The following is a 10,561-nucleotide window of genomic DNA, read 5'->3' on the forward strand; positions in this document are numbered from 1 at the left end:
ACAAAATATTTTCACGTGTGAGATACTTGTTTTGTATACGAGCTAACTCAATCATCTTGAAAGCTTTGATCTCAGTTGGGGTAAGAAGATTGTGATCAAGTTGAAGGATGTCTTCTGTTGCTGGAACTTGGTCCTCCGTGGCCTTCTTGATCCCTTCATCCTTGTTGATCTCCACGGGTTCTTCCCTCTTCAGCTCTATCTTCATTACCCAAGCATCGTTGTCACCATTGTTGGAGGAGGGGGACGACATGATGCCTGGCCTTGACAACCCTGACAGAAAACAGCTCGAAACAAGAACAGAGGGCAATTGCGTGATACAGGAGTCAAAACCTCCGGGATATTATATAATGAATTTTTACCGACCAAAATATGTATCGTGCAAGAAAACGGAGTCCGGAGAGCACACGAGGTGCCCACGAGGCAGGGGGGCGCGCCCTCCACCCTCGTGGAGCCCTCGTGTCCTTCCCGGACTGCTTCTTATTTTTCTATTTTTCTAAATATTCCAAAACAGAGAAAAATTGCCATTAGAACTGTTTTGGAGTCGGTTTACTTACCGTACCACATACCTATTCCTTTTCGGAGTCCGAAACGTTATGGAAAGTGTCCCTTATGTATTCCTCCGGGGTTACGGTTTCAATAACATTGGTTTCAACATTTATAGGATTACCTGAGATATAATGTTTGATTCTTTGACCGTTCACCACCTTCGGATTTGTGCCCTCGAAGTTGTTGATTTTTATGGCACCAGAACGATAGACCTCCTCGATAACGTAAGGACCTTCCCATTTAGAGAGAGGTTTTCCTGCAAAAAATCTTAAACGAGAGTTGTATAGCAATACATAATCACCTACATTAAACTCACGCTTTTGTATCCTTTTGTCATGCCATCTTTTAACTTTTTCTTTAAACAATTTGGCATTCTCATAGGCTTGGGTTCTCCATTCATCAAGTGAGCTAATGTCAAATAACCTCTTCTCACCGGCAAGTTTGAAATCATAATTGAGCTCTTTAATAGCCCAATAAGCCTTATGTTCTAGTTCGAGAGGTAAGTGACATGCTTTTCCATAAACCATTTTATATGGAGACATACCCATAGTATTTTTATATGCAGTTCTATAGGCCCATAATGCATCATCAAGTTTCTTGGACCAATTCTTTCTAGATCTATTAACAGTCTTTTGCAAAATTAATTTGAGCTCTCTATTACTCAATTCTACTTGACCACTAGACTGCGGGTGATAAGGAGATGCAATTCTATGATTAACATCATACTTAGCAAGCATTTTACGGAAAGCACCATGAATAAAATGTGAACCACCATCAGTCATTAAATATCTAGGGACTCCAAACCTCGGAAAAATAACTTCTTTAAGCATCTTAATAGAGGTGTTATGATTAACACTACTAGTTGGAATAGCTTCTACCCACTTACACTACTGGAATCAGCTAATTTGCCATCTGCCAGCTCTTTGCCGTCTGCTAGCGGATGGCAAAGAAGGTCTTTGCCATCAGCTACCCAAAAAGCAGACGGCAAAGAAATGGCAGACAGCAAAACATGCCTTTGCCATCAGTCACTTCTTTGCCGTCAGCTGGCGGACGGCAAAGAATCTTTGCCATCAGCTGGCGGACGGCAAAGAATCTTTGCCGTCAGCTGGCGGACGGCAAAGAGAGAGGTGGCCCCCCACTAACGAGCCGTTTACGGGAAAAAAACGCCCCCTCTTTGCCGTCTGCTGGCAGACGGCAAAGAGACAAAACAGCGGACGGCAAACCAGATCCACACCCACCGCGCGTTATCTCTTCTCTCCCTCTCTCCCCCCCGCCGTTATCTCTTCTCTCCCTCTCTCCCCTCCCCGACGCCCACCAGATCCGCACCCACCGCCGCCCCCACCGCTCCTCGCTCCGTCGCCTCCTCTCCTCGCCGGCCGTCTCCGCGGCCTGCCTCCTCTTCGGCCTTGCCGTGTTCCTCGCCGCCGCGGTCTCCCTCTCCCGGGCGCCCGCCGAGGCCCCGCGGGGCCGCTGCCCGGACTCCTCGCACCCGCTCTCCGTCTTCGTCGCCTGGGACCGGCGCCCCGGGGATGCCGCGGGCGGCGCCACCGACCTCCCGGCGGGCCTCGCCACCGGATCGCGCGGCAGGCACAAGGTCATGGCCTTCGTCGGGATCTTCACCGGGTTCGGCTCCGTCGGCCGCCGCCACGCGCTCAGGTGGACGTGGCTCCCCTCCGATCGGCAGGGTCTCCTTTTGAATTGCTGCACTCTTCTCACTACTACTGATAAATAGTGATTAATTAGTTTCTTTCCTGAGTTCGAAGAATGATGCATGAAGTTGGACAATCTATTGTTCTGTACAGGGAATTTGTACATTTGCTTCTAGAGTTCTAGTGGTAAACGTGCCCAAGTTCTGTTGCTTGATGATTGTCACAACTATTTTTTATTTTGGTTTCTGTCCAGTGATGATGTCGCTTAAGTGCTCTTGCAATTCTCATAATGTTCACTTTAGTGCAGGTTGGAGGAAGCTACTGGTCTGGCATTCAGATTTGTGATCGGCAAAAGCAATGACAAGTCTAAGATGGCAGCTCTTGAAAGAGAGGTTGAAGAATATGATGATTTTGTGCTTTTAGATCTTGAGGAGGAGTATAGCAGGCTTCCATACAAAACGTAAACAGTATAGCTAGTATCATATCATTATGTTATCTCTTCATATGGGAACTGATTTGATCTTATGTTTTAGGTTAGCATTCTTTAAGGCTGCCTATGCGTTGTTCGATTCTGATTTCTATGTTAAAGCTGATGATGACATTTACTTGAGACCAGGTGAGCAAGAAACTGACAACATCCAAGATATATGCTCTCGGTGGCTTTGACCAACATACACAAATTTTATTTTTGTAAGGTACACATACACAAACATACATTGGATGCATGAAGAAGGGGCCTGTTTTTACTGATCCCAAATTGAAATGGTTAGTTTCTTCTTTTCATTTTTTACCTAACACTTTTCCTTGTGAAGGATGTCTAACTCTAAGAAGCAATACATGCTGTTACATGCTAAATATATGGAAAGTACTCCCTCCGTTCGGAAATACTTGTTGGAGGAATGGATGTCTCTAGATGTATTTTAATATTGCAAAACCTGAACCAAAAGGGATTTTTTTCTACGGCATAACAGTAGTGCATCAAAACTGTAGTCTTATGGTCTCACAAGTATTTGTGTTAAGATTCGTAATAGTTATCTGAAACCAAAATGGTTGGCATTGTCTAGTGGGCAAGGAGTGATGCCGTCAGTGATCCTTGTTTCACCTATCATAGGAGATATGGAAGCAGTGGAGCTCACATGGATTGGTCTAGTGGGCAACATTTGCCATAAGGGCCTATTTTTTCCCCATGTTCAGCGCTGATAACTGTTTTGGATTGGATCTAGTACTTTCATATCATAGGATATAAAGAAGTAGTGGGGCTCACTTGGATTGGTCTAGTAGGCAATATTTGCTGTAAGGGCCTAAATTTGTTTTTATATGTTTAGCGCTGACTGTTTTGGATTGGGTCTAGTACTTTCATATCTGCATTTTTTTCATAGTTAAGTTCTGAGCTTCCTGAGATATGTTTCTTTTAGAGCCAACAATTGTGCTCGAGTATTGGAAGGGAATGCAATGGTTAGCATGGAATGAGGTACTGGACTGTTTAGAATAGGTTAAGCAGCTTGTTGTTCTTAGTGAATAGGGTATGTACTACTAGCATGGACATGTATGTAATGGCCGGGCGAAAGTTGGTTATAGTGTTTCCATTTAATAACTAGATCCGGTGGGGGTGGGGGGGGGCCTGTCTAAGAAAAACAGTGCGAACTTAGAGAAAAATTATGTGGTTAACTGGTTAGAAATGCAACTGCAAGTTTAGGGGTACATAAAACATACGGTGTACAAGTTGAGGGAACAAGAGCGCAATTCATACCATATGTTTTTTTGTATTTGCGAACGCTCACCTGGGCAATTATACTGTGTAGCACTCGTCGCTGCCTGCTTATTGTTTTGATTGTTCTCTTTTGATGAACGCAGGTATGAGCCACAGTCCTTCCTACTTGGATCAGAATACTTCCTTCATGCATATGGGCCTATTTATGCTTTATCAGCTGATGTGGTGGCAAGCTTAGTTGCTCTGAGAAACAACAGGTAAATATTCTAAAACTCGCCAAACTGTACCAGTAAATATTATTTTTTGGGTCTTAGCATGCCAACTAGTACCAAGATTTTTTTAACTTGGTACCACAGAAAGATGTATACCTAAAAAGTGCCCTGGGGCCACATGTTAGTGACACATGAATGGCACTTCACAACTTGAATGTGCCGTGGTTGTGGTTGTGGGATGTGCCGTGGCGCGGTGGTGCTGGATGTGCCCACGTCGCCGGCGGTGCTGGATGTGCCGTGGCGCGGTGGTGCTGGATGTGCCCACGTCGCCGGCGGTGCTGGATGTGCCGTGGCGCGGTGGTGCCCCTGGGTGGCGCCTCCGTGCTGCGGTGCCCCTGGTTGGCGCCTTCGTGCCCGTGCTCTCACTGGTGCCGCCGTTGTGGTGCTCTCTGGCAAGCTCCGGCTTGTTGTGGTGGTGTTGGTTGTGATGCTGGTCACACCATAGTGATGGTGTGGCTGCATCCTACTTCGGCTACAACTCCTTTTGGTGAGCTTCTCCTTGCTCCCCTCCTGATCTCTCTAATGCATAGCTCTAGATCTTGATCTTGTGGGATGTGAGGCTCTATTAGCTGTGGTTAGCTGCTGTAGATGAGCATCAACTTGTATTGGAGCTCTCTGTGATGGATTCTTGCTGTGTCAGGGTTTTGGTCAGTGACCATCTATGTGTATTTGTGAAGTATATATACTCCTGTACTGCTCTGTTCTGTTTAGTTGATCCTGGAGTTGTTACTTTGGTCAGTTACTTTACTCATGAACGGATACTCACTTGTTCTTAGTTATTTTACTTCTAATACTGATATGAACAGATACCACTTGGTTTGGCTATTCCTATTTGTCTCTTTCTAATAGCCTATGAACAGATGCTATACTTGGTTTTGGCTGTTACTTTCCTAGTTTTCTACTGATAAGACAGATACTACATCTGATTTGGGCAGTGATGCTGGTCTGAGCCCCCCTCTCTTAGGCTTAATTTACATGTGACTATCCCTGTGCTGTGATGAACTAGCCCTGGCACTTCCAGGCTGTCTGAGCACATAATCCCTCAAGTATACCTTGAGGTCTTCTGTAGCTCTCCTTAATAGTTATCTCTTCTAAGCTGCTGGTGGTTGGATGTGTTGGGACTTGGTCTGGTTGGCTGATTATCTTGATCTCAAGTACTGGCTCCTAGGGCATTGCATTTCACCAAGTGAAATGCTACATTTCTACTCCTAACCCATTCTCTCTTTCTTAGTGTTTTTGTTATGCAGGTTGGAAGAAAAGAAGAAGATCCGGAGAAGATCTTAGTAATAAGATAGTCTTTTAGGAAAATAGATATTTAGTTTTAGATCATTCCTTGTAATATTTTGGATATGTGTCATGGATATGTTGGATATATGTGTTCATGACTATATATTGGTAACATGTGTTGGATATATATGTGTTCATGAGTATTGGTAATATGTGTTGGATATGCTATATTGGTCATATATATATGTGTGTTTGATTTTCTGTGAAAATGAATTGATATAAAAGAAACATAATTAATGCCTATTTGGTCTCTTTGCCATCTGCCAACAGATGGCAAAGAGCCTGCAGCCTTTGCCGTCAGCTGGCGGACGGCAAAGGCTGCCGTTAGCCACCTAACGGACACTAACACTACTCATTTTGCCGTCCGCGGCAGACGGCAAAGGCGCCTTTGCCGTCAGCCGCCGAAAGCAGACGGCAAAGTAGGTCTTTGCCGTAGCCTACTTTGCCGGAGCCTTTTGCCGTCCGCGGCTGACGGCAAAGGCCTTTGCCGTCCGCCGTTCATGCCTTTGCCGTCCGCCGTGGCAGACGGCAAAGTAGCTGATTCCTGTAGTGTTAGTAACGTAATCAACAACAACTAAAATATGTGCATATCCATTAGAGGCAGGAAACGGTCCCATATAATCAAAGCCCCAAACATCAAATGGTTCAATAACAAGTGAATAATTCATAGGCATTTCTTGACGTCTACTAATATTACCAATTCTTTGACATTCATCACAAGATAAGACAAACTTACAAGCATCCTTGAAGAGAGTAGGCCAATAAAAACCGGATTGCAATACCTTATGTGCAGTTCTATCTCCAGCGTGGTGTCCTCCATAAGCTTCGGAGTGACACTTGCGTAGGATCTGTTCCTGTTCATGCTCAGGTACACAACGTCTAATAACACCATCTACTCCTTCTTTATAAAGATGTGGGTCATCCCAGAAGTAATGTCTAAAATCATAGAAGAACTTTTTCTTTTGCTGGTATGTGAAACTAGGTGGTATGAACTTAGCAACAATGTAATTAGCATAATCAGCATACCATGGAGTAGTACGAGAAGCATTTATGACATTTAGTTGTTCATCAGGAAAGCTATCATCAATAGGTAGTGGGTCATCAAGAACATCCTCTAACCTAGACAAGTTGTCTGCAACGGGGTTCTCAGCTCCTTTTCTATCAATAATATGCAAATCAAATTCTTGTAGCAAGAGAACCCATCTAATAAGTCTAGGTTTAGCATCTTTATTTTCCATAAGGTATTTAATAGCAGCATGATCAGTGTGAATAGTTGAGGGAGTCCTGGATTAGGGGGTCCTCGGACAGCCGGACTATATACTTTAGCCGGACTGTTGGAGTATGAAGATACAAGATTGAAGACTTCGTCCCGTGTCCGGATGGGACTCTCCTTGGCATGGAAGGCAAGCTTGGCAATTCAGATATGTAGATCTCCTCCCTTGTAACCGACTCTGTGTAACCCTAGCCCCCTCCGGTGTCTATATAAACCGGAGGGTTTAGTCCATAGGACAACAACAATCATAATCATAGGCTAGCTTCTAGGGTTTAGCCTACACGATCTCGTGGTAGATCAACTCTTGTAATACTCATATCATCAAGATCAATCAAGCAGGAAGTAGGGTATTACCTCCATAGAGAGGGCCCGAACCTGGGTAAACATCGTGTCCCCCGCCTCCTGTTACCATCCGCCTTAGACGCACAGTTCGGGACCCCCTACCCGAGATCCGCCGGTTTTGACACCGACATTGGTGCTTTCATTGAGAGTTCCACTGTGCCGTCACCATAAGGCTTGATGGCTCCTTCGATCATCGACAACGATGCGATCCAGGGTGAGGTTTTTCTCCCCGGACAGATCTTCGTATTCGGCGGCTTCGTACTGCGGGCCAACTCGCTTGGCCATCTGGAGCAGATCGAAAGCTACGCCCCTGGCCGTCAGGTCAGGTTTGGAAGCTTAAACTATACTACCGACATCCGCGGAGACTTGATCTTTGACGGATTCGAGCCCATGTCAGGTGCGCCGCACAGTCACGACGAGCACGACTTAGCTCTGCCGTCGGACGGTGTTCGGGAGATCACACATGTGGCTACTCCGGCCCTAGATCCGGAGCCGATTGCGCCGTCCGAGGACGGGTGGATGGACCCCGCCTCGGAGGCCGCACACTCAGTGGCGATAGAGCCGAATACTGACTTCACCTCCTATGAGACCTGTGTCGCCGGATCCTTGGATTCGTCCCCGGCCACAGGCTCCGAACCGCCTGCATCCATGCCTATCGAATCTGATTGGGCGCTGATCATGGAGTTTACCTCCGCGGATATCTTTCAGCACTCGCCCTTTGGCGATGTGCTAAATTCATTAAGGTCTCTCTCCTTGTCAGGAGGCCCTTGGCCGAACTATGTCCGGCTCGAGCGGGAAGCGGACGACGAAGAAATTCGTTTCCCACCCACCACCCACTTAATAGCCACTGTCGACGACTTAACCGACATGCTCGATTTCAACTCCGAAGACATCGACGGTATGGACGACGATGCAGGAGAGGAACAGGAACCACCGCCCACAGGGCGCTGGACAGCCACCTCATCACACGATATATATATGGAGGATACACCCAAAGAAAACAATAATGAGGAACGGAAGGATGCAGCGAGGGATAGTTCCCTCGAGAAGCAACCAAAGCAATGACGTAGGCGCCGCTCCAAATCCCGCCTCGGCAAAAACAACGATAACAGCGCAAGAAAAAATAATACCCCGGTCGACTCCAGAGGAAACAACGACCACATGGACACAAATAGAGCAGGACGAGCCAGCGGACGGCGAACATAGTACGGAGCCGCTGTCCGATCACGGCGGCGCCGAGGATAAAGCTAATCAACCTGTCTCTGGAGAGGAGAACAGTCCGGACGACGATGCACACATCATCCCGGAAAGGCACTTGGAGCAAGAGAACCTCCAAAGAAGGCTTCTCGCCACTGCGAGAAGTCTAAAGAAGCAGAAGCAAAGGCTCAAGGCCTCGCAGAATACACTCAACAGTAGATGGAACAAAGTGCTCGACACTGCAGAAAGTACGGTGGTAGTCGCCACACAAAAAGCTATCCAAAGCGCAAGCTGCTGCCTGAATTCGATGACGAGGCTTTAGAGCCTATACAGCCGAAAAATAAAACGGCCGATGAGCCGGATCGACCACCCCGTGTCCGCGATAGGGCGGTTAACGATGTCGGTACGACCAGGTCCATCTACGGATCTAGGAAGCGCGCTCCGGCACAGAATCAAAACCGAACACTACAACCGTCAGAACGTCATGACACATCCAAGTACAGGGGTGCTGCGCACCCCCTATGCTTCACCGATGAGGTGCTGGATCATGAATTTCCAGAGGGATTCAAACCCGTGAACATAGAGGCGTACGACGGAACGACAGACCTTGGGGTCTGGATCGAGGACTTTATCCTTCATATCCATATGGCTCGTGGAGATGATCTCCACGCCATCAAATACTTGCCCCTCAAGTTGAAAGGACCAGCCAGGCACTGGCTGAAGAGCCTCCCCGAAAACTCAATCGGAAGTTGGGAAGAGCTTAAGGATGCTTTTCGGGCTAATTTTCAAGGGACCTATGTCCGACCTCCGGATGCAAACGATTTAAGTCATATAATTCAACAGCCCGGAGAGTCAGCCCGAAAGCTTTGGAACAGATTCCTCACTAAGAAGAATCAGATCGTCGACTGCCCGGACGCCGAAGCTTAGCGGCTTTCAAACACAGTGTCCGGGACGAATGGCTCGCCAGACACCTCGGCCAGGAAAAACCGAGGACAATGGCAGCCCTAACAAGCCTTATGACCCGCTTTTGCGCGGGCGAAGATAGTTGGCTGGCCCGTAGCGGCACCAGCGACCCAGGCACATCCGAAGTCAGGGACGATAATGGAAAACCACGACGCAATAAAAGTAAGCGTCGAAACAATGAAGACAGCCCAGACAACACGGCGGTAAACGCCGGATTCAGGGGCTCTCGACCCGGTCAACGGAAAAAGCCATTTAAAGCAGCAGAGATGGACCGTCCAGCCTAAACAAGATTCTAGACAGATTATGTCAGATTCATGGCACGTCCGACAAACCTGCGAATCACACCAACAGAGAATGCTGGGTTTTCAAGCAGGCCGGTAAGCTAAACGCTGAACACAAGGGGAGGGAGACACCAAGTGAAGACGAGGATGAGCCTCACCAGCAAAACACTGGGGGACAGAAAAAGTTCCCACCAGAGGTCAAAACAGTGAACATGATTCACGTGACGAAGAGGAGGAGCAAACACGCACTCCGAGACGTATGCGCCGTAGAGCCCGTCACCCCCAAGTTCAACCGTTGGTCGGCCTGCCCGATCACTTTTGATCGCAGGGATAGCCCGACCAATGTCCGGCACGGAGGATCGGCTGCCTTGGTGCTAGACCCAATAATCAACGGATGCCATCTCACCCGAGTCCTTATGGATGGCGGCAGTAGTCTTAATCTGATATATCAGGACACAGTCCGCAAAATGGGGATAGACCCAACGAGAATTAGCCAAAGCAATACTACCTTTAAAGGAGTAATACCAGGCCCAGAGGCCCGCTGCACGGGCTCTCTCGTACTAGAGGTTGTATTCGGTTCTCCCGACAACTTCCGAAGTGAAAAGTTAACCTTCGACATCGCTCCATTCCGAAGCGGCTATCAAGCACTACTCGGAAGAACGGCCTTCGCTCGTTTTAATGCAGTACCGCATTACGCTTATCTTAAGCTTAAGATGCCCGGTCCACGCGGCATCATCATAGTTAGCGGAAACACTGAGCGTTCCTTACGCGCGGAAGAATGTGCGGCGGCTTTAGCAGCCGAACACTAAATGGCCTCTCCAACTAGCATAAACGATCGGTCGTCAAGACCGCGGACACGGCTAGACGAGTCCGGCGCACCACTAGCTGTAACAGCTTAGATAAACCTGAGATTGGGTTGATGAATATACCCCCATAGATGGTGCTAGGGGCTTCCCGCATGTAAAAAAGGCTACAGTTCGGCTCGACCTTATTTATATTGAATTTTAATGGTTTATTAAGAATAACCAATTTTTCGCACG

General features: G+C 47.4%; 1 pseudogene; it reads left to right on the plus strand.

Moving 5' to 3' along the window:
- The first annotated feature begins 1,894 nt into the window (after positions 1-1,894).
- On the plus strand, positions 1,895-4,167 carry LOC123120227 (probable beta-1,3-galactosyltransferase 14; annotated as a pseudogene).
- Positions 4,168-10,561: the final 6,394 nt, after the last annotated feature.

The sequence above is a fragment of the Triticum aestivum genome, chromosome 5D (assembly GCF_018294505.1).
Source record: "Triticum aestivum cultivar Chinese Spring chromosome 5D, IWGSC CS RefSeq v2.1, whole genome shotgun sequence".
NCBI classification, from domain to species: Eukaryota; Viridiplantae; Streptophyta; class Magnoliopsida; order Poales; family Poaceae; genus Triticum; species Triticum aestivum.